The sequence below is a fragment of the Trichomycterus rosablanca genome, chromosome 27 (assembly GCF_030014385.1).
Source record: "Trichomycterus rosablanca isolate fTriRos1 chromosome 27, fTriRos1.hap1, whole genome shotgun sequence".
Lineage (NCBI taxonomy): Eukaryota > Metazoa > Chordata > Actinopteri > Siluriformes > Trichomycteridae > Trichomycterus > Trichomycterus rosablanca.
In genome coordinates this window covers 1,386,547-1,411,420 of record NC_086014.1, presented here as the reverse complement: position 1 = coordinate 1,411,420, position 24,874 = coordinate 1,386,547, and the positions used below count along the sequence as shown (strand labels likewise).

General features: G+C 40.6%; 1 long non-coding RNA gene across 2 annotated transcripts in view; it reads right to left on the bottom strand.

Annotated features, from left to right (window-relative positions):
* Positions 1–13,872, bottom strand: part of LOC134304182 (uncharacterized) — a 51,141-nt gene extending 37,269 nt beyond the window's left edge. Inside the window, exons 1-3 of one of the 2 annotated variants that reach the window (XR_010007775.1) lie at positions 13,835–13,872; positions 5,331–5,374; positions 5,168–5,190 (exon numbers count right to left, since the gene is read on the bottom strand). This is a non-coding gene — a long non-coding RNA (uncharacterized LOC134304182). Of the gene's footprint in view, positions 1–5,167; positions 5,191–5,330; positions 5,375–13,057; positions 13,150–13,834 lie in introns of those variants that run through there. The other variant, XR_010007774.1, reaches the window with a different exon arrangement.
* Positions 13,873–24,874: the final 11,002 nt, after the last annotated feature.

The window sequence follows — 24,874 nt, the reverse complement described above, 5'->3', positions numbered from 1 at the left end:
AGGCCCTTAACCCTCAATTGCTCAGACTGTATACTGTAACTGTATTGTAAGCTATGTCATAACTAATTCATTACAGGGCCGTTGTACCCTAGCGGTTAAGGTGCTGAACTAGTAATTGAAAGGTTGCCACTGTTGGGTCCTTGAGCAAGGCCCTCAATTACTTAGATAATATACTGTCACAGTACTGTAAGTCGCTTTGGATAAAAGGGTCTGCTAAATGCCGAAAAATGTAAATGTAAATGGATATGTTTGGGAAAAGGGCAGGAGCAGCGATAGAGAAATCTTTGGCACCCCAGGTCCGATATCTAGTCCTTGAAGGCTCATCAAAGACAAACGAGCTTCTACAAAGTTTTCAATAAACACATGGTGCCTGAGTCCATGTGCTAATGCTCTCAAGGCCGGTTCAATTCTTGCTGTACGTTGTAGTCTTTAGTTTACAAGAGAAAGTTCAAACTGTCCTCCTACTTCTGCTTCATCAGGGGATTCGCCTCAGGAAATCACAAGCACACCGAGTTAGCTTAAAGCGTAAATGAATAATGCTAAAACCTAATGGTTTATTCCACCAAATCCTAAAGCGTCATGCTGTAATAAATGACAATCCTGCCATCCTGCAGCTATAAGGATCCTGTACCAATGTTCTGATGTTAAAAAGTATCACAGAGGACGCCCTCAAATCAGCTATTATCACTCAGCAAGGCGTGATCATCCGTCACTCATTTTTACACCAACCTATAATTCTTCACTGCTGGGAAATCTCATCTGGAAGCAGACTGGTTTTGGTGGCTAAGCCACTGGTGCTGATGCTTCCTTAATGCACGTTTATGGTTTTTGGTTTGCAGAGGAGTGCAGAGTGCCACTTCTGCCAGTTTATCTGCTTCATCAAAGGATCCGCCTTGGGAAACTTCGCAGCGGACCGCTTCACCAGCGCACCAACTCGTTTAGAAACCGATGCAGCGTCTTTACCAAATTTGAAGCCGGCGTGCCGTAACTGATGACTATCCTGGAGCTAAAGGGAACCTGCAGCCACGGTTTGGTGATATAAAGTATTACAAAGACATTACTGAGAGTTCGTGCCCTCCAATCAGCCATTATTGCTCGGCGAGGCGAGATCATTTTTCACTCGGTTTCATTTCATTCCGTAATATTTCACTGCCGGGAAAACTCATCTCGGAAAAAGAAGTTTGCGTTTTGGTGGCCAAGCTGCCGGTGGTGATGTTTCCAGTGCATAATGGATCCATTTTCTGGGAAGCAAACACCACAGCTCGGCCGTAATGACTCTGCGAGACCCAGGTGCTCTTTGTGTTCTCGAATTTCCCTCTCTCCAGGATTAACTCAATAACGCGCCCTTCGCTCTGCGAGCCGTATCTGCTGTTGGCTGACATTTGCGGCTCTCCGCGGGTCTGGCAGACGTGCCTTCTTTACCTTGGACTGTAAACAGGGTCAAACAATCCTGGTGGGGATCGATACGGCCCGGAGAAGTTCAAGTCCGGAGTCAGGCTGGTAAAAAAGCGCCGCAGACTTTTACTCACACTCTGGCCGGCGTGCTTTTTAGCACAGGGTCCACTTTAAATGGGTAAATAAAACTCGCCGGTGCTTTCGTGAGATAGATGGTGCGGTAAACGGGGTTGTTTGGACACTGTGAACCTTCTAACCTTACGATTCTGGCGAGCTGTGTAATATACGGCGGATTTATATCCATCGATCTCTCAACCCTCTGCCCATATAAATCGAGCTAGTTTGACCGCACCAATTACAAAGTGCAGTCTTGTCTTGGTCTAGTTAGTTTGGGTCCTGTGTGCGTGTGCCCAGCGCACCCAGGACAGGATCGAGACCCACGCTGGACGTGAGGATTGAACTAGACTATTAGATTAAGATTCGGAGGCTAAATAAAGGCCTGCACCGACCGTGGACATTTCTATCAAGCGGCTGCATATGCGAAGGCTTTTTGGGGGCACGAGCAGAGGCATATAAATCGGCTGGCCCCGAACCAAGCGAGAGCGCAGGGAGATTAGTATATAAGGCCATTAGCTCCAGTATGACGTTCCTGTGCCAATTCTGTCACCCAAAATTAGAGAGGAGCCCGTAACCGTGCTACATTTTTGTCAGTCTTGTTTGGAGAGAGATCGGCCTGTCAATAAGTGCACCATAATAGTGTGGAAGTACTGCCAGTTCCAATAAAGCCACAGAGAGATCAAGAGAATGAAAGGTGACCTTGGTGTAATTGAGATTCATCACGGCCGAGGCGGGCGGCAGAGGGGCGAAACGAGCGAATGAGATGGAAAGAGAGAAAAACACGACGCAAATAAAGCGGCACAAATATGCATCCGCGATTTTTATGGGAGGACGGCCAACTGTTTGATCGCCGGCTACGAATGTCAATTCCGGGTTTAAAGCCAAAGTGCTCTTTCTTGCTTTCGGCTCCATCTGTCATCGCCCTTATTATGCCGGACAGCATATTTAGAGGCGAATTACACCCCCTACGTAGGCAAGCGAGGGCAGAGTAAAAGATAAAAGAAAAACATAACAAAGCCCGGCGTTTCAGCACTCAGACAGGAGAAGATTTCGCTTAATACACAAACTCCGGGAGCATCATTGCTCCATATTTAACATTCACGGGGAACGGACACAGATCTGGCGCCAAGCTGGGTGTCAGGGTATGAATAGGGCTCGCCGAGGCTTGGCACACGCAGTGTTCTAGATTACGTTGCCTTTTCATCGCAGCACAATGGCCAGGTTTGCATTTCAGCTGGAGCCCAGCGCCCGGCCAGATTAAAGCCCGATTCCCAAACGTCCCGCTGCTCCAGGAAAAAAAAACCCCACAGAATAAACACTCTGAAACGGTTCTGTGAAAAGCGGCACTGCACACCTGGATGGGTCCAGATAAATGAGTGAAAAGAGGCACTCGCGACAAAAGGCACTTACACCCGTGTGTGCACGGGCACTGGCATGAAAAAGCACAAACATTTTCTTTATTTCAATGGAATCAATAGTTTTTGTGTTGCAGCAAGTATGAGCAAGTAAAAACATCTTAGAAGAAAGTAAAACTTCGCCTGGTGAATTTGCATCTCGATGAATGTGGACGTCTAAACAAATGGGTCTAACTTTTAAAGTAGTGGATTTATAACTTTTTTTTTACTAAGTGAGCAACTTAACAGCTTCGGGCTATCAACTGGAAGGTTGTGGGTTCAGATCGTGGTGGCATGCAGCCAAGGTTGAGCCTTTAACCTTCTCAAGCCCTGGGTTGTCGTACAGTCGTATCTTGTAACTCGACGTCCCCTAAACATGAAATCTTTACAAACTTTAAACTCTTGGCTCGTGTAGGCCGCAGTGCGCAACAAACCAAAGGGGTGAGCGATGTTAACAAGGCGGTAGGTATTAGGGCGCATTCACATGAGAAGTGTTTTGCACTTTGAGCAAGGCCAACGTGGCAAGAGTGTGCCACACTCCATTAAGAACAACAGCACAGCAGTGCGTCAGTGTGCCCTAGGGAACACGGTATTCCAAGATAAGTAAAAAGTAAAAACATTTTTATTGATTTTTTTATCTCAACTGTTTTTAAACTCGACGCCACTCCCAGAACCAATTGACGTTGAGTTTCAAGTTATCGCTGTATGAGACAAATACATAGATACATAGATTACGACCTCTTGTTTAATTAAGTTCTGGTTAAATGATAATCTGTACAAACAACTATCCACAAGTACAAAACACATGCAACAGTTGTCTCTCCACCAAGGTTAGGACAGAAATACACACTGTCAATTCACGCTGAGAATTAGTTTGAATATTCAGAACCAGAAAATATAAGGAATTCGTTATTTAGCCCCAATGATCGAGCATAAAATATATAAAGCAAACAGCAGTGCAGCTAGAGTCAAGAAAGTGGTCAGAATACTGAAGACGGATCAATACTTCAAAGTTCTTGTATCCTGAATGCAATTAGGTGTTACAACAAGACAAAACTGCTTTGAAATGACTTCATTATCTACAATTAACCTTTTGGATCAGCCTATCTAAACTCCAGACCTCAGTTCTATTGGAAAAAGTAGGAACAGTACAGAAAGGTGAAGTCTATACATCAATTTGACCAAACAAAGTGCTCAAAGATCCAACCTTGTAGTAGCAGAAGAGCAACAGATATCAAAGCATAGATATAAATAAAAGACTAAAAAACATATAACCATTAGATGTGATCTATGTATTAAACATGTATGTTTTTTGTTAGGTTATTTATGTTTGTGTAGGCCCGGATGGTCACTTGCACGTCTTTGTATACTGTGGGAGGAAACCGGAGCTCCCGGAGGAAACCCGCACAGACACGGCGACAACACGCAAACTCCACACAAAAAGGACCTGGACCACTCTACCTGGGAATCAAACCCAGACCCTTCTTCCACTATGTAATTATGTTATGTTGAAATCACGTCACCTATCAGCAAGATGGTCCTGGGTTGGATTCCCCAGCCGGGCGACCAGGGTCCTTTCTGTGTGGAGTTTGTCTGTGTGGGTTTCCTCCGAGCGCTCCGGTTTCCTCCCACAGTACAAAGACATGCATCAGAACAATTGGGGCTACAAGAAATTGGCCTTAATGTTGGTTTAGTCTGCCATTGGGCCATATTCATGTCTTTTATTTGTTATTCTGTTTTATTTAGTGAAGTTGTGTCTTAAATAAGTGTTGCTTTAGGCCTAAATGTTAGTGTGTCAATGTGTAAGTGTGTGTCTGCCATCTAATAAATGAATGAATGAATAAATTAATGAATAAACTCACAATATACATTATAATAATGTTTAGGCTAGAGCTGAAACAGTATAAGACAGCAAACTTACCATACCTAGAAAGTTCTATAACTTTAATCTTTGGGTGTGTAGAGCTTGAAAGTCAGTCAGCTTTATTAAATGTGACATTCTGTTTCTTCATACTGTTCGGCTATGACTACGCAAACTAAGTGTAAAGCCACAGTTCAGTGTTCATGATGATAAAGTAATATACTAAAAATATAACTTCTGAACCGTGGAATGACTTCAAGTAAAGAAAAAATACATGAAGTACATTTACAGTTTCCCAGAAATAAGAAGTGACTCAGTGAGTGAATTCGGACTAAGTGATGAATGAATAAAAAGTGGTGGAATTTAGTCGGAGCAAACAGGATTAATTATTGTTACTCACCGCTCAAGGTGACAGTAATGGTTCTGATCAAATGGAATGAGAGAAAGAGAGAAAAAAAGAACGTAATTAGTGGACACTTCATTAGAGATTATTGTGTGGACATAATTGTGAAAGACAGGGCAATTAAAAGGTCCATTATTCAATCAGGAGGCTGGTGGAATACCTGGCAGGCTGTCCTCTTCATGGGCTTGTAAAACTGCTACTTAACTGCGGTAAACACAGACAAGAGAGTCGATTTCACACAGCTGATGAGCTACAGTACAGTCGGTACTTTAATGGTAGAATGTAAACCCCAGTAGGACCCGGTCCTGTTTAACTCCGTCTAAACCTGGGCTCTGATTTATACCGTGCATTATGTACGAGATAAGAGACCTTGGGAGTTTTTCAATCTACGTTCTTATATTCTTCACGTGGTGTTCCTCTGGCTGAGCTCCTATTCTGCACTGTACTCGGACTGAAAAATAGCTTTTTTATTTTAAATACGTTTTATTTGAACGGCTGAAGAATTAATCACCTGAAGAACCCTTGAAAAGTTTTTATTCTTTGGTCTTTGTGCTCGTTAGCTCTGTAAGAAATATGTGAAGTTAGAAAGGTAGTTGAATGCTCAAACATTACAACTAAAAATGTTTATAAAAGCCTGAAGTGTTCAAATTCTATCACATCAAAATCCTCATTATTCAATTTTCTCAATTATCATTTATAACTGGAGTTACCGGAGGACACCTACACTATATGGCAAGGCCAAAACCATGAATTTGAGGGGGGGATTTCTGCCATATCAACAACTAATAGGAACACTGATGGAAGGCTACTGAGTTGAATAATTATGTTTCTTTAAAATTGTATATTAATATAATGCCCAAAATATACCACATAATGCCCAACATATATCAATATAATTCCAAACATATATCAATATAATGCCCAACTTATATTAATACAATGCCCAACATATACTAACATAATGCCCAACATATACCATATAAAGCCCAACATATACTAATATAATGCCCAACATATACTAACATAATGCCCAACATATACCATATAATGCCCAACATATACTAACATAATGCCCAACATATACCATATAAAGCCCAACATATACTAATATAATGCCCAACATATACCATATAAAGCCCAACATATACTAACATAATGCCCAACATATACCATATAAAGCCCAACATATACTAACATAATGCCCAACATATACTAACATAATGCCCAACATATACCATATAAAGCCCAACATATACTAATATAATGCCCAACATATACTAACATAATGCCCAACATATACCATATAAAGCCCAACATATACTAACATAATGCCCAACATATACTAACATAATGCCCAACATATACTAACATAATGCCCAACATATACTAATATAATGCCCAACATATACCATATAAAGCCCAACATATACTAATATAATGCCCAACATATACTAACATAATGCCCAACATATACCATATAATGCCAAACATATACTAATATAATGCCCAACATATACTAACATAATGCCCAACATATACTAACATAATGCCCAACATATACTAATATAATGCCCAACATATACTAACATAATGCCCAACATATACTAACATAATGCCCAACATATACTAATATAATGCCCAACATATACTAACATAATGCCCAACATATACTAATATAATGCCCAACATATACTAACATAATGCCCAACATATACTAACATAATGCCCAACATATACCATATAATGCCCAACATATACTAATATAATGCCCAACATATACTAACATAATGCCCAACATATACTAACATAATGCCCAACATATACTAATATAATGCCCAACATATACTAATATAATGCCCAACATATACTAACATAATGCCCAACATATACTAACATAATGCCCAACATATACTAACATAATGCCCAACATATACTAATATAATGCCCAACATATACTAATATAATGCCCAACATATACTAACATAATGCCCAACATATACTAACATAATGCCCAACATATACCATATAAAGCCCAACATATACTAATATAATGCCCAACATATACTAACATAATGCCCAACATATACCATATAAAGCCCAACATATACTAACATAATGCCCAACATATACTAACATAATGCCCAACATATACTAACATAATGCCCAACATATACTAATATAATGCCCAACATATACCATATAAAGCCCAACATATACTAATATAATGCCCAACATATACTAACATAATGCCCAACATATACCATATAATGCCCAACATATACTAATATAATGCCCAACATATACTAACATAATGCCCAACATATACTAACATAATGCCCAACATATACTAATATAATGCCCAACATATACTAACATAATGCCCAACATATACTAACATAATGCCCAACATATACTAATATAATGCCCAACATATACTAACATAATGCCCAACATATACTAATATAATGCCCAACATATACCATATAAAGCCCAACATATACTAACATAATGCCCAACATATACCATATAATGCCCAACATATACTAATATAATGCCCAACATATACTAACATAATGCCCAACATATACTAACATAATGCCCAACATATACTAATATAATGCCCAACATATACTAATATAATGCCCAACATATACTAATATAATGCCCAACATATACCATATAAAGCCCAACATATACTAACATAATGCCCAACATATACCATATAATGCCCAACATATACTAATATAATGCCCAACATATACTAACATAATGCCCAACATATACTAACATAATGCCCAACATATACTAATATAATGCCCAACATATACTAATATAATGCCCAACATATACCATATAAAGCCCAACATATACTAATATAATGCCCAACATATACTAACATAATGCCCAACATATACTAACATAAAGCCCAACATATACTAACATAATGCCCAACATATACCATATAATGCCCAACATATACTAATATAATGCCCAACATATACTAACATAATGCCCAACATATACTAACATAATGCCCAACATATACTAACATAATGCCCAACATATACTAATATAATGCCCAACATATACCATATAAAGCCCAACATATACTAACATAATGCCCAACATATACCATATAATGCCCAACATATACTAATATAATGCCCAACATATACTAATATAATGCCCAACATATACTAACATAATGCCCAACATATACTAATATAATGCCCAACATATACTAACATAATGCCCAACATATACTAACATAATGCCCAACATATACTAATATAATGCCCAACATATACTAACATAATGCCCAACATATACTAATATAATGCCCAACATATACCATATAAAGCCCAACATATACTAATATAATGCCCAACATACATCAATATAATGCCCAACATATACTAACATAATGCCCAACATATACCATATAATGCCCAACATATACTAATATAATGCCCAACATATACTAACATAATGCCCAACATATACCATATAAAGCCCAACATATACTAACATAATGCCCAACATATACTAATATAATGCCCAACATATACCATATAAAGCCCAACATATACTAACATAATGCCCAACATATACTAATATAATGCCCAACATATACCATATAAAGCCCAACATATACTAATAAATTTGCCCAACATATACTAACATAATGCCCAACATATACTAATATAATGCCCAACATATACTAATATAATGCCCAACATATACTAACATAATGCCCAACATATACTAACATAATGCCCAACATATACTAATATAATGCCCAACATATACTAACATAATGCCCAACATATACTAATATAATGCCCAACATATACTAACATAATGCCCAACATATACCATATAAAGCCCAACATATACTAACATAATGCCCAACATATACCATATAATGCCCAACATATACTAACATAATGCCCAACATATACCATATAAAGCCCAACATATACTAACATAATGCCCAACATATACTAACATAATGCCCAACATATACTAATATAATGCCCAACTTATTTCAATATAATGTCGAACATATACTAATATAATGCCCAACTTATTTCAATATAATGTCCAACATATACTAATATAATGTCCAACTTATATCAATATAATGCCCAACTTATTTCAATATAATGTCCAACATATACTAATATAATGCCCAACTTATTTCAATATAATGTCCAACATATACTAATATAATGTCCAACTTATATCAATATAATGCCCAACTTATTTCAATATAATGTCCAACATATACTAATATAATGCCCAACTTATTTCAATATAATGTCCAACATATACTAATATAATGTCCAACTTATATCAATATAATGCCCAACTTATTTCAATATAATGTCCAACATATACTAATATAATGCCCAACTTATTTCAATATAATGTCCAACATATACTAATATAATGCCCAACTTATATCAATATAATGTCGAACATATACTAATATAATGCCCAACTTATATCAATATAATGTCCAACATATACTAATATAATGTCCAACTTATATCAATATAATGCCCAACACATACTGTGATTATGGTCTTGCTATATGGACAAAAGTATAGGGACACCGCTTCTAATGTCTGAATTCATGTGTTTCAGCCACAACAATTACTATCAGATGTAATAAATCAATTACATAGAGGAAATGATCTATTATGCAATGAGCTGTAACAACATGAGATCCAGTCCCCAGTTCTGAGAAGTTTGGTAGTTTATTATTTGTTCAAAATAACTTAAAAACAACGCTACGTCTTTATGTTGGAAAACAGTCATAGTTCTTTTCCTTCTAACTTTTATAACCATAGAAAAGTGGAACCATCCTTAAAAGCACGTCAGACGGCAGTCAGGATCCCACTGAGATAAAACACGCAGGAAGAAGATCAAAATAAGAAATTTAGCAAAAACAAATCGAATATGACAGAGACAGAGACGTGGTAACACATCCTGAAACCCCAGCGTGAGGTTCCGCAACTGCCACGATTTACAAAAAAAATAAAGAAAGAAAGAAAGAAAAGAATCTCAGAAAACCCAGTTTGTTCAGTTGAACTGATACCACTGTGAAAATAACTGTGTTATATCTGACTGGATCACATCCGGCTACATTGGCATCCACTTTTCTCCATTTTTTTACTTCCTTGTGAATTTTTTACTCCATCAGGTGCGACGGTTTGCAAAACGTGAGCTCTCAGCATCCTAAAAGCAGCAAACGAGGTCAGAACGGCCTTTCGTGTCTTATCTGCGCCCGTCTATTTTTGCTCGCTCTATCAGAGATGTAGCACATGTACACAAACGGATGGATGGTAGAATGAGCTTCCCAGGTGTGTGCATGATGGCTAATCTTTCTCAGGTGTCTCTAATTGCCCGTCATTTGGCATTGATGGCTGTGGGCATTCATCACACACTTGCTTTCTGCCACACACTTTAGTTTACAATAACCAGACGTGGAGAACAAAGGTCAGTTTGGTTCACTAACGAGACTTACACCTTCAAACTCCCATCGTTTGAACATTTTCTGGCTAAAACTGTGAAACTAATCTTATTTTTTCTACTGAAAAGAGAAATAAAGTAGAAATTATAATAAAATGTCATAAGGAACCACCAGAATTGCAACAAAACCCTAATTTAGATACACCAGAGGAAATATGAGATATAAGTAAGTGAGTATAAGTATGTAAGCTGATAGATAGACAGACAGATACATAGACAGACAGGCAGAAAGACAGACAGACAGACAGACAGACAGGCAGGCAGACAGACAGACAGATAGATAGGTCAGACAGATAGATAGACAGACAGACAGATAGACAGAGACAGACAGATAATTGATAGATAGACTGACACAGACAGAAAGACAAATGGATAGATACACAGACAGATATAGACAGACAGACAGACAGACAGACAGATAAACATAGATAAATAGATACACAGACAGACACCCATACAGATAGATAGATAGATAGATAGATAGATAGATAGATAGATAGATAGATAGATAGATAGATAGATGAATAAGCAGACAGAAAGATAGATAGACAGTCAGACATACAAATAATCGATAGATAAACTGACATACAGACAGAGAGACAGACAGATAGACAGAAACTGATTAAATGCACCCTCCACCATGCTCACGGTTCCATTCTCACAAACCATGTGATCCAGTCCTGCCAAAATGTTAACTATCTAAGCATCACTAAACAGAACAGCGGTTGGTGTTCCTGAGCTGCCCCCAGTGCTTGTAGGTGGCACATGGACCCACTGCAAACCCTGGCTAGGCTGGTAGAAATCAAAAAATGACTAATGAAACTTCTTCCACACATTTCTACCTCAATTATGACCGATTCATTTATTAATAGCACCATGTAGCCAATTTAATTTGCCACGCTGGATTGCTGTGCCATCCTGATTTTTTTCTCTTTTTTTTTATGTTTAATTAAAAGTACCGTTCAATTTGACTTAATTAAATGGCTGGTTTTAATTTCATTTCCATTTACAAGCCAGATTTTAATTCTTCCTAATTATACGAGTGTTGCATGCTGTTCTGATTTGTATTATAGAAATAATATACTAATATACAAATGTTCATTCTAAAAGGAAAAACTAACACATTTATCGAACATATTAACAAAACGCTGAGGAATTTATGACTCTGTTAGCGGTTGTGCGTTTCTCAGCACATCCTCTTCACTTCAGCTGTAGCTGGCTTTAGGAGACGGATGAGTCCGTCACAGCTGGCTCCCCTAAAGAACACAATTAATGAGCTCCTTCATTTGGACTTTCTTCATTCTTCTGAGTCTCTTTTCACATTATTTTCCTGCCTAATTGCTTTCTAAAGGAGACGGCTTTAGAGTTAAAGGCAGACATCTGGAGGTCTTCAGCTCACACTCAAAAATAGAAAAGTACTGAAAAATCTTCTTTTAAACACTTTAAACTGGGTGAATGTAAGACGTGCTAAATGAATCTCGTTTAATTGTGGGTTAAAATACCAATCTATCATAGGGCAACTAACATTCACTCCTTCACCCATTCATTCAATTACTCACACACATCTGGGGCCATTGAGAGTAGCCAATCCACCTGCTGTATGGAGCTCAGCAGAAGATTAATCCCACCTGATAGAAAAATACTATTTATTTCTTTTATTAAGCTCCATATAACTAAAATAAAATGTAATGAATGTGAAATGTATTAAAAATAGATGCCAACACAAACTGATATAGTAATCTTTCTTCATACATCTGCTGACGTCTCTGTGCCCATATCAATATGACTATGTTATCCACACCCAAAAACACAGGTCCTACCAAGGTCTGAAAGAAAGCCCCTTCTGTGTCCATATTAATAGGGCTGGGTTAACCACACCCAATAACCAGGACTTCTCTGTGCTCATATTAATATGGCTGGGTTAACCACACCCAAAACACAGGTCTCACCAAGGTCATAAAGAAATCCTCTGTGCCCATATTAATAAGGCTAAATGAACCACAACCAAAAACACAGGCAATATTTTCATGCATGGCAATATTTAGGCAGACAGTGATGTTAAGCTTGCTTGACTGTGGACAGTGTCCCCATGTTAAACCTCAGTAATGAGGAATTAGGAGCCCAAGCCACATAGTTAAATGATATTGTAGAACTTTCTAGACTGTCAGGTATTAATATATGGTGATGGATTTTACAAATACATAACAGAATTTACTTCTATGAACGATGTGTTAAAACTTTCTGAGGTCAAATGTGTTTATACAGACACTGTTAATATAAATTTAATATTTATACAATCGGCTAAAGAGCTAAAAGCTATTCAAGCTACAGAATAATATTTGTGTTTACCTGAAGCTTCGTGTCCAAACTAAACACTTTTTAAAGTTTGTTGTGGTGGTCATGGCTTGCGAAGTACAATATTTAAATAAATTAGACAAAACTACGCGCTACTATGAAAAATATTGTTGTTTTGAGAGTTTTTGTGTTAATAAATATTGATATAACCGGCCGGACTGATTCGCTGAGTCGAAACGTCAACTCCAAGGCATTTAAAAAAAGAGTCGACTCTTAAACTTTAGAGTTGAATCTATGCACAAACCATAAATCGATTAATGGAATACAAGTCTTTTAAAAACAAAAAACTCAAACTATCGCCTACTGCTGACAGACAATTTGCCTAGAGTGAGTTTAGAAGCTAATACGCAAAAGAGAATTTGTTTGTTTTGGTAATTCTGACTTAATTGGCACAAACAGTTGGGCTGAGTCGAAAAGAGTCGATACGCTATATCTAAGTATTAGGAAGTAAGAGTCGACTCTGTATCTTTAGGGTTGAATCAGAAATTGACTAATTAACAAATTAACATAAATATCAGATTTTCCAGTTGTTGTCTAACAAAATTACCCCCGTTTGTACCACAAACCCTGTAAAAAAGTCATATTGGGCTAAAATTAGTCAAGTTTGGAATGAAAACTACCCTAAATAAAACAAGATGGTTTATGTTAACGTGTGCTCAATGTACACAAGCGTTAACGTTACCGCGTTTAATAGATGTTTTTTAACTACTTTCACATTAAAAAAATTTTTTTTTTTAATCACATAATACTACTTGTATTAAAACTACTTACCTTCTTTTACTGAATTGAAGTTAAATCCTCCGTTCGGAACACAGCTCGTACAGACCACTGTTACCAGGGTTGCCAGGTCCAGCAAGACAAAACCATACATTCAACATTTACATTTTGCAAATAATTATTTATTTATAAGGATTTAACATCATGTTTTACACACTTTGGTTAAGTTTAATGTCAAACACAGTCATAGACAATTTTGTCATCTCCAAGTCATCTCACTTGCACGTCTTTGGACTGTGTGAGGAAACCAGAGCTCCCGGAGGAAACCCACACAGACACGGGGAGAACATGCAAACTCCACACAGAAAGGGCCCGGATTGCTCCACCTGTAAACACATTTAGATATAAATGTATATATATTTTATTATCAGTGCTGTTTGTTTACTCTTAGAATTTGTTATAAATAGCTTCCAAGATACATTGCTCAAAGTTCAAGAATCAATCACAATTCATTATTAGATGAAATGTACATCTGTCCAAATTTTGAGTTATTAGAAATATGTGCCCAATGAACTGGCAACTCAGCACAGAGTCCAGCCAAAGACTGGACGTAAAACAGAGAAGAACTGCCCACGACTTTGGATGAACTGGGTTTATTACATGTGAACATCTCTCCAAGTGGTCTAATCCCACATGCAGAGAATCCTCTCCAACCAGCTGCTCCTGACTGCTGGTCTAATTCCATCATAGCTCTCTCGCTCTGTGTGTATGTGTGTGTGTGTGTGTGTGTGTGTGTGTATGAAACCAGTTCACCATGTTTCAGTCCCTCTTTATTTACTACTCATCATATACCATCATAAATTCTTTAAGGTCAACCATCGTCATGATCCAGCTCACAGCACCTCCATCCAAACATTTCCCAAAGCTACTAGGGATCTGCAAAATAAGGTGATAAAAAAGACAAAAGTTATGTAGATAGAACAATTTTTTGCAACACCGATAACTACATCTATAGGTTAGATAAGCTATATAGACTAATGAACGCAGACATCTGACCACGTCTTTGGACCTCTTTAAAAGGAGTTGCCCCAGACCACCACCACCAGACCTTCCTTCACTTTTAGCCAAACCAGAATCCACTCTTCTGTCTGTAGGAATTTGTGCCAATCCACTCAAAAAAGAGCCTTGATGTTGGACGACAAGTTCTGGCTTGCAATCATCAATCCAAACCACAGTTGTCCAGTGAAGCTGAGGTCAGGGTTCTGTACAGGCCACTGGTTTTCCTCCACCAAACTCATCAAACCATGTCTTATGGACCTTGGTTTGTGCACAGCCATGGTGAACATGAACAGTTTTCCCAAACTGCTGCCACAAAGTTAAATGCATGGGCGTTTTTATGTACAACGTGCACACATACTGTACATACATACATGTACCATAGATGTCATTGTGGTGCTTTATTACAAACACATTTATTTTGTACAGTCCAGCGAGGATTTCGATTCAGTCATCCGAGGTGGGGTTAAATCTGAAAGACGTCTTGGTCGCTACATGAAAAAAGTGTCGGTGTGATGAAATTTAAAATTGAAATACCGATCATTAATCCACGTCTGACCTTCTTAGAGCTCGTTATGTATGTGTCAATTAGGAACACCTGTTATTCTGCCAAAAACCTAATTGGGCGTTTCAGCCGTACAGCTAAAAATAGGAGAGCTGGCTGTGTGTACACTTTAACCTGCATGTTCGCACCGTTTCATTCACAGGGGGTTGTGGTGTGACGTGTCACATCTGTTTTATACCGGAGTGGACAAATAACATGAGTATCACACGTAATACGAGCTTAACTGAAGTTTAGCACTTCGATACAGTGGATTCAGACCCCATGACTTTTTGCACACTTTATTATGTTGTGGTTTTGACTAAAACTATTCAGACCCTTGAGGCGCATTCTCTTTTATTTTTTTATTTACCCCACTAGCGTGTTTTACAGGTCTAACGGACTGGCTGTGGATCTCCGTAACTAAAATGTAGGAAAGCTAAGTTCAGGATGGGACGCATATATAGAGGTATCTAAAGCTTTGAGTCTTTTCACGACGTCTTCCAATGACCTTAATCATTCTGAAGTGGAAGAAGCTCATCACAACCTTCCTAGACTTGTGCATTCAAGCATGAAGGACCTGGCTCAGGAATGTAAGAGGGAACCCAATGGTCACTCCAAAAAGCTCCAGACATCCTGCACTGAGATGGAAGACAGTTTTGGACGAGCATCCATCTCTGCAACTCTGACAGTGAAACACAATCCCTACAGTGAAACATGGTGCTGGTAGCATCATGTTAAGAGGATGCTTCTCAGCAGCAAGACTGGTAAGAACTGAGAAGCAGATAAATGCAGCCAAATACAGAAATACAAGAAAGAAACTCAGACCGAGGTTTACCTATCAACATGACAAATTTAATAAAAACCCACAGTATTAATTAGGCACCCCTCATTGAACCAAAATCAGTGAATCATATCTACCCAAAGCTGCAAGTTATGAATGAGCTGCAATTTCTAAAGCTTCTACATCAAGAGCCAATGTGCGTAAATGCTCGATTTATTGTAAGTAGCACAAATCCTGCAGTAGTGAACCGTGGAAAAGTAATATCAGACGATATGAGGCTATCTGACAGAAACAGGTGCCCCCCACAGTGCAAACAAATGACATTCCTATAATGTATTATACTAATGTTCTAAAGCATGCTGCAAGAGTGCTCTGATGAACAGCGGGAGATTATTCTATGGCCGGATTCTATCGGAAATCTTTATCAGGAGTTTTGATTTTCATCCTCTTAAAAACTGGAAGATATTTCAGAAGCTGTGTGACAACAATTTATCGAGTTACACCGAGATACACAAATCACAGAAGACTCTTATTAAAATATTATTACTGGTTTCTGTTTTTTTGTCCATGACCTGCATATTATTGGTGTTATTATTAAGGTGGCATTAAAAACAGGGCATTTCCAGAGCAGACCAGCACCAAGATCTTAAAAAAGTCCAAACAAAACAAGACAAATACTGTATGAAAAGTTAAGAATGACATATAATAAATAATCCGCACTAAAACGACCACCCCGGGATCTGTGCCCATATAAGGCGTCTGAACCGGCTAAAGAAAGCCGGCATGCTGAGCACAGCTCATGATCCTCTTCAGTTCGGCAGGAAATTACAATAGTTCATTACCCAGCAGGCAATTAGAGGAGGAAAAGCAGCTTTGAAATGTCTCACCTACACACGGCTTTCTGCTCTCGCCTGACAACAAAGGATTAAGCTCGGCTTCATGAATCCAGCACGATAAATCCATAATGTGTTCGGGAGTCGACTTCCTCCCGCAGCTTTGAGAAATGAGACAGGATGTAGAAGGAATTTTCTCTCAAACTCAGAAATAAGTGCCGTTTTTAGGGCAAAATAGGGCTAAAACTTGCCTGGTGAATTAGATATTTATTTTATTAGACTGTGGACATGAACTCATTGCAAACATCAATATACAGTATACAGGTTGTTTATCATCTACTCTCTGGATCGCTGTACTTAATGTACAATAATGTATGTTGCTAAGATTTTAGCAAAAAAACAAACCGTGAATTGGACCGTTGCTGCATGTGCCAGCCAATCTCTTGACTTGAATCCCACTTGAAATCTCTAATCTAATTTGGAGCTCTAAGGGTTGCAAGTTTGAGCTCCATTATCACATGATTTTGTTTAATAACCATTTGGTCAAGGAGGTCTTCCAACGGTCTTCACAGACTACGTCTGAAATGAATCAGAACATCGACAGCAAAGCCTTCTTATCCAACGTCAGGGAGGCAAAGTCCCATATTGTGGAGAACTATCTAAGAACAGTGATGGGTGGTGGGACTCCACATTAATGTCCATGCTTTTGAATTGAAATGTCCAACAAGCTCATAGTCAGGTGTCCAGATAAACTTTTGGCCCTTACAGGTTACCGGATGCAGTGCCAGGGCGTGTGCCTCCAGTCTGCGACGTCGTGGGTTCGATCCACACCTTAGCTGAACCCACTGTAAGTTATACAATTGATTCTTTATTAGAAAAGTGGGAGCCTAGTGGGTAGAGCTGTGGGTTAAAAATCAAAAGATTGTGGGTTTGAGTCCCAGATCTTCCATGCAGCTACTGTTGTGTCCTTGAGCAAGGCCCTTAGCCCTGTCTGCTCCAGGGGCAGTGTACATAAGCAGCTTTATGCCAACCCCACTCCAGGGCAGAACTGAAAATAAATGCATGGTTACAGATCATGTCTAAATGACAGTAAAGGAAACCTGCCAAAAAATGGTTATAAAAATTATCAGTAAAAAAAAAAATACTTGTACAAAAATGCCCCCTTGTGGAGGCTTTAGGTTACATCTTGTACACCACAGTGGAACCAGATTAGTGTCATTTTTATTAATTTAGTATATACTGCTGAAACCCGTTGAGAACCAAAGAACAAGTAGAACATGACAAGACTGATGTTCTGACAGCCAGGGGAAGTCAGAGAAGAGCCCTGAAGCCTGTCCTCCTCAAGTTCTGATTGGTGGATCAAGAAGAGCGAGGCTTGTGTCATGAGGGTTTTGTGCTACCGAACTACGTTTGCCGAAGTCTCAAAGGTAGATTGGAGCTGGACCATTTATGGCTTTGTGGGCGAGCATGATTAGATTATGAAGAATTCTGAGACTGTATATGGTTTATAAAACAATAATAGTAAATAGAAATAAAGGTCTGGGACAGCATTTGCATGTCAGGTGAGCACTTGTGAGGTTCTAACCTCAAGGTTGAGAACCTCCGCTTTAAGCCGTATAAATGGCAGCAAGTCATCTGAGACGAGCTGCAGTAAAACGAGGAAGGACGAGCCCCTCGCCTACCTGAGATTGAAGGTGTCAATGTGATGCAATGATTATTACCCTTTAACTGCATCACACACACACACACACACACACACACACACACACACACACACACATACACTGCTCACCTTGAAACCCTGGATAGCACTCTCTCATGGTACACACACACACACACACACACACACACAACAGGGTGGACTTTCACCGTGATGAGCATAAAGTAATCCACTAACACATAACTTAATAGCTCCACCAAGTGTTAGAACCAGGAATTAGCTCAGAATGAGCATCACAATGTGTTATAATCAATGTGTTATATACACGTCCTGCCAAATATTTAGATGCTCAAAATGCCCCCTCTCCAATATACTGACGTAAAATTGATAAATAAACACGATCCACTTGTTATCTTTGCTTAACGTTAAGATCCATCAGTGTTCCAATCATTTGTGGACACGGCAGGAATGTTTTTAGTATGGAAAGGACCCCAAACACATGTGATCCTGATTACAGTGCACAACTGAGTGTTAAGGGCCTTGCTCAGGGGTCCAACAGTGGCAAACGTCTGATTGCTGAGCGATGTCTGGCTGGTGGCTTCTCAGTGCCCTTATAAATGGGGCTAGTTTGGCTGCATCCAGTTAAAAGCATGTGGGGCAGCAGCTTAATACACCAGCCCACCAGTGCTGAGAGTTCAAGCTCTCGAACTGGAATCTCGGAGGTGCTACCGGCCTGATCGGGTGCTCAACAGACACGTCCTTCTCAACTCACTGCTGAAATGTGTACAAAAGGTTGCACAGAGGGGTAGGGGCCTTGCTCAGGGGTCCAACAGTGGCATCTTTCTGTATACTAGTCTGGGACTTTAACCATTAAGCTCCCACTGCCCACATTTAACCATTTAACTTTGTGATGTGGTCTTTAAACACCGTCTTAGATTGGTGGCTTCTCAGTGCCCCTATAAATAGGGCTAGTTTGACTGCATCCAGTGCTGAGAATTCAAGCTCTCTGGAATCTCGGAGGTGCTACCGGGCTGGTCAGGCGCTCAACAGTCACGTCCGTCTCAACTCACTGCTGGACGGTGCACAGAAAGTTGCACAGAGGGTTAGGGGCCTTGCTCAGGGGTCCAACAGTGGTAACTCTCTCTATTAAGCTCCTGCGGCTCACATTTAACCATTTAACTTTGTGATGTGGTCTTCCAATGCTCTTATAAATAGGGCTAGTTTGACTGCATCCAGTGCTTAGAATTCAAGCTCTCTGGAATCTCAGAGGTGCTACCGGCCTGGTCGGGCGCTCAACAGTCACGTCCGTCTCTCACACAGTCGTATCACGAGTCAGAACCATGATACGGCTGTGTGAGAGACCTGCTGCTGGACACGGTCAATCAGGCCTTCATTTCAGGAGCATGCATGATAAGGGATCAAAACAAAGACTCTGTGTGTGTGTATGTGTGTGTTTCGTCTCTGAGTACCCACTATCTGCTCGCCGGCGTGCGTGCGCGTGCAGCTCGCCCGAGTGTTTTGTTTACCGAAATGGCTTTTGATTAAAGTCTCAGCTTGATGTTTGCAGTCAGAAATAGAGGCAGATAGAGGCTCGAGTCACGGAGAAACCGAGTGTGTGTGTGTGTGCAGACCTACAGGACCTACAGGCCCAAATACCTAAAAGAGCTACTTGTGTTTTATTGAAGACTTAATAAACGAAGGAACATGCGGACGTTTTTTTCTCTTCAGTATATTGAGCGATAATACTGTAGTAGTGCACGTGGAGCGTAATACCCGCGCTCAGCCTCGTTAAATATTAATGGCGAGAGGAAGCTCATGGCGCGGAGAAGTCGGCACTACCAAACTGTATTATTTATCCATCTTTACCCTGTAGCTGCACGGCCCGACTGATAGATGTTAATTGCAGATGCATCATATCAGAACCCTGCGCTTAATTGGCCACTTTAGCAGCATACAGTCTTCCTCTCCAGAGCGGTCCGGGCTTCATTAGAGCGCGCTGAACGGGAACGGGAACTGGAGTGCACGTGCTCGACGTGAGTCCACGCTTCATTTCTGAAGCTTTTAAAAGAAAGGACAGATGAAACGCGGCTCTGTTTACCACCTGGACTGATTTTGAAGCTTTATTTATATGCACTTAATGGCCGAAAGTATGTGGACAACTGACCTCGAGCCTATAGGCTTGTACGATCGACATCCCATTCCGAAACCGTCTGTATTATTACTGACTTGCCCTCCTTTCCTTTTACGGCTCTGCTTTCGTTCTTCAGGGATTTTCAAGTGTGCCTGTGGTAATTTGGTCCCACTCAGGCTTATCATACACTATAGACTATACTGCCAATTTACAGTATGTGGTCACATGACCATGAACCAATGTACATTAATCTGTCGCCCCATTTTGTGACTATAACAGGCTCTGATTCCCTAAAATAGACTTTTACAACTTTTTGGAGTGTGTCTGTGAGAATTTGGGCTTATTATACACTATACTGCCAATTTATGTGGTCACATGACCATTACACTACGTACATTAATCTGTCGCCCCCCTTTGTGACTATAACAGGCTCTGATTCCCTAAAATGGATTTTCACACCTATTCAGAGTGTGTCTGTGAGAATTTGGGCTTATTACACACTACACTGCCAAAACTATGTGGTCACATGACCATAACTCTATGTACATTAATCTGTCACCCCTTTTGTTATTCTAACAAGCTCTGCTTAACTAAAATGGACTTTCACACTTTTTCGGAGTGTGTCTAAGAGAATTTGGGCCCATTCAGGCAATATAGCATTTGTGAGGTCAGGCAGTAACGTTGGAGTAGAACGTTGGCTCGGTGGGTAGCACTGTCGCCTCACAGCAAGAAGGTCCTGGGTTCGATTTCCAGGTGGAGCGTTCCGGGTCCTTTCTGTGTGGGTTTCCTCTGGGTGCTCCGATTTCCTCTTACAGTATAAAGACTTGCAGTCTGAGTTATTGGAGATACAAAATTGCCCTTAGATGTTTGTGTGTGTGTCTGCTTTGCGATGGACTGGCACCCTGTCCAGGGTGTTTCTGTGTGCTCCAGCAGCCCCAGCGACCATGATCAGGATAAGCAGCTTAGAAAGTGAATCAGTAAATTAGTTGAACACCTGAACTTCATATTTGTAAGGGGTGTCAACATACTTTTGGCAAGACAGTCTATCTGTGCACTTCGTACCTAAATCTAAAATTCAGGATCTAGGTATGAAATTTTATTAGGATCCATCACTGAAGGTACCTGTTTTCTCTCAGAAAAGACAGGAAACGCAGAAACAAAAACAGGATGTTCATTTATAGTCTGAGCAAACACGCTGCGTGATTAAACCAGACGAGACACCTCATTGTGTCAGCGCTCGGACATAATTACCAATCAAAATTCAGGCTTTTAGTCTTTTATTTTTTTTCCCGCGCTCCCCCTACACGCTCCTCCCGCACCCCCCGCTGATATGTCAATCTCTGGAGTTCCCCGACAGCGCTCCCCAGGCGCCAATGATGCATCGTGAAGACGTTTAACTCTCTGTTCTGGCGCGCGGCCGGCGCATTACCATAGGAGCTGCTGTCAGCAGAAGAGGACTAATCTGCATCGGGCACACGACACCTTTCAGATACGTGCCAGGATATATGCTAACGGACGCTGTGTTGGAGATGTAAATTGGGACAGGCCCAATATTAACGCTGGAGAAGCCTGTATGGAAGTAACTAATGCATATAATTAAGCACATGGGTGTCCAGTATCTGTAATATGGCATAAAGGACCTGCAACTGGGCAGGGTCACAGGATGCCACCTTTGCCACCTGGCAAAGAAAGATAAAGCTGCGATCTCTCAATGCATGAAGTGTGAAAGCATAACTACCGAATTCCTAACTGCCTCTGGAAGCAGCGCCAGTGTCAAACTGGTTCTCAGAAGTCTTTTGGATTGGGTTGCCATTACCAAGCATAATCCTTTTTTTAGATTCGTCTGTCAGACTGCATGATGGTAAAGATGGTAAAACACCTGAGTAAAGGTGTGGCTAATTATGAGGGGTGTCTGTATACCAGTAGTCCTGGTCTGTGGGTAATGTATTACTCGCAAGTCACCGACCTGGTCGGGCACAATTGGGCGAACACTTACACAATTGGGCATGTCTGAGAGAGGGATGGTCGGACTGGGTCTCCTCCTGCTGCCGTTGTCATATATGATCTCCGAGGGAATCAAAGGGAGGGAACCAAACAGCGAACCGGATTGGACACGTGTCAGAGAGGGTGTGTGATGATCCAGCTCAACGGCGGATACACACTTGGGAACTGGAAATGACCAAACTGGGAGATAAATGAAGGGAAATCCAGAAAAAAAGGACGTCAGACTAGATGATGTGTCACGCTGACGTACGCTAGATCCCCCAGTCCTGTTTTGTCCTTCCCTTCCTTGTAAAAGTGGCCGACCGGATCCTGGATGGTTCCTCCTCTGTGCCCAGTGTATTTCATAAGCCGGGGTCACCGGGAGCCGAGTCTAATCTTCTCTCGCCGCCGTCGTGTGTGCATCGTTCTTTGTGCGTACGTGTGTGTGTGTGTGTGTGTCTGCTTATAAAAAATGGATTGGCACTCGGGGGAGCCTTTCTCAGCAAGAAGTGCCTGGGAGACAATAATTGCAGGCAGGCAGCTAGGTGAGGCCGAATATGACAATCCAAGATGGCAAATTGATTTTTTGCTCCGTGCCGAGTGCCGGCTTTCGCAAACACGCGGGGAAGGGGGGGAAAAAAACGAATGAGTGAAATGTGGGGAAGGAATTTGGTGCTCGATTGCACAGGGTGGCGTCGCATCAATTTTCTTTCGGGGCAAAATATCGCACCAGGGTGCTGCTGATCTTCAGGTGCTTATGTTTTCACCCCCGGTACGACATGAGGCCAAAATAATGGAAAGAATATTATCAGAAATAATCACACCCCTGGTAAAATGAGCCGGTGGCTTTTAGTACTTAGTGCTACCAGTCGGCCGGGCACCTACAAGGACACACGATTGGCTGCGTATCTCTAGGGGCAAGGATTCTCATCGCAGGGGCAATTACTTCCACTGCTGACTCGTTGAGGATCCTGCATGGAAGGCAGTGCAAGGCTTTCCACACGTCAATCCGTGTACAACTACAATCTATGAGTCCCCGTCCCTGGTAGGGGAAAAGAAGCGGCGCACGTTTTGAAAAGGGTGCTTGACAGACTCTGCCCTCCTCGATTGCCAGTGATGAGAAAGATAAACTATAGTTAAACACGACTGGATTGGGTGCAACACTGAACTAGTAAACAAAGGGTCGCCGGTTCAATACTCACAGCTGCAAAGTTGGCTCTGTTGGGCCCCTGAGAAAGGCCCTTTATTCTCAATCGCTCAAATTGTATTCAGTCATAATTGTAACTTGCTATGGATAAAAGCGTCTGCTAAATGCTGCGAATGTAAATGTAAACAAATGGATCCAAAAGCAACTTAGAATTATCACTATATACATTTCAAGCAATTGAGGGTTAAGGGCCTTGCTCAGGGGTCCAACAGTGACAACTTGGCAATGGTAGGGTTTGAACTGGCAACCTTCTGATTATGAGTCCAGTACCTTAACCACTATCTTTACCGCTGAAACCATTGTTTGGAACCTGAACTCCCCAGAGACTCCTCTGGATCCTTCTGCTGTATTTATTGATCGTTTTTTTAAGAACATCTCAGCCTCAAGCCCGATCCGAAAAGATCTATTTTTTAACGCTCGCCTCCCACCCGCCGCCTGCAGCAGCTGTAACGCCCGTATCGCCGCCATAAAGAACACATTGAGAGCAGATGATTTCTGATTTCAGCCTCTTAACGCCGCCTTTTCTTGGCGTAATGGGGCCGAGGCCGGCTTTGTCACAGGGATCTGGAGCATGACAGGACTATTTTGAGAATTTGAGAATTGAGGAGAGGGCCCGGGAATAAAAGCATCCCGTATCCGACGTCTGGACGGCTTTCAAAAGAGACTTAGCGCCGGGTTTGTTACGGCGTGATATAATTGCTCCCTTTTGATTTTAATAGGGAACGGGATACGACGCGGGCCTGATGCGCAGCCGCTCGAACCAGCCGCGCTTCCACACAAATGTTTCCTTTCCGACAATGATAATAACGGTAATTACTAGGATTAGCCACTAATTGCTAAGGAGCCAGGACTTATTTTTTGCTACCAGAAAAAGCCTGGCTGCTCTGCAGCTCGTCGAC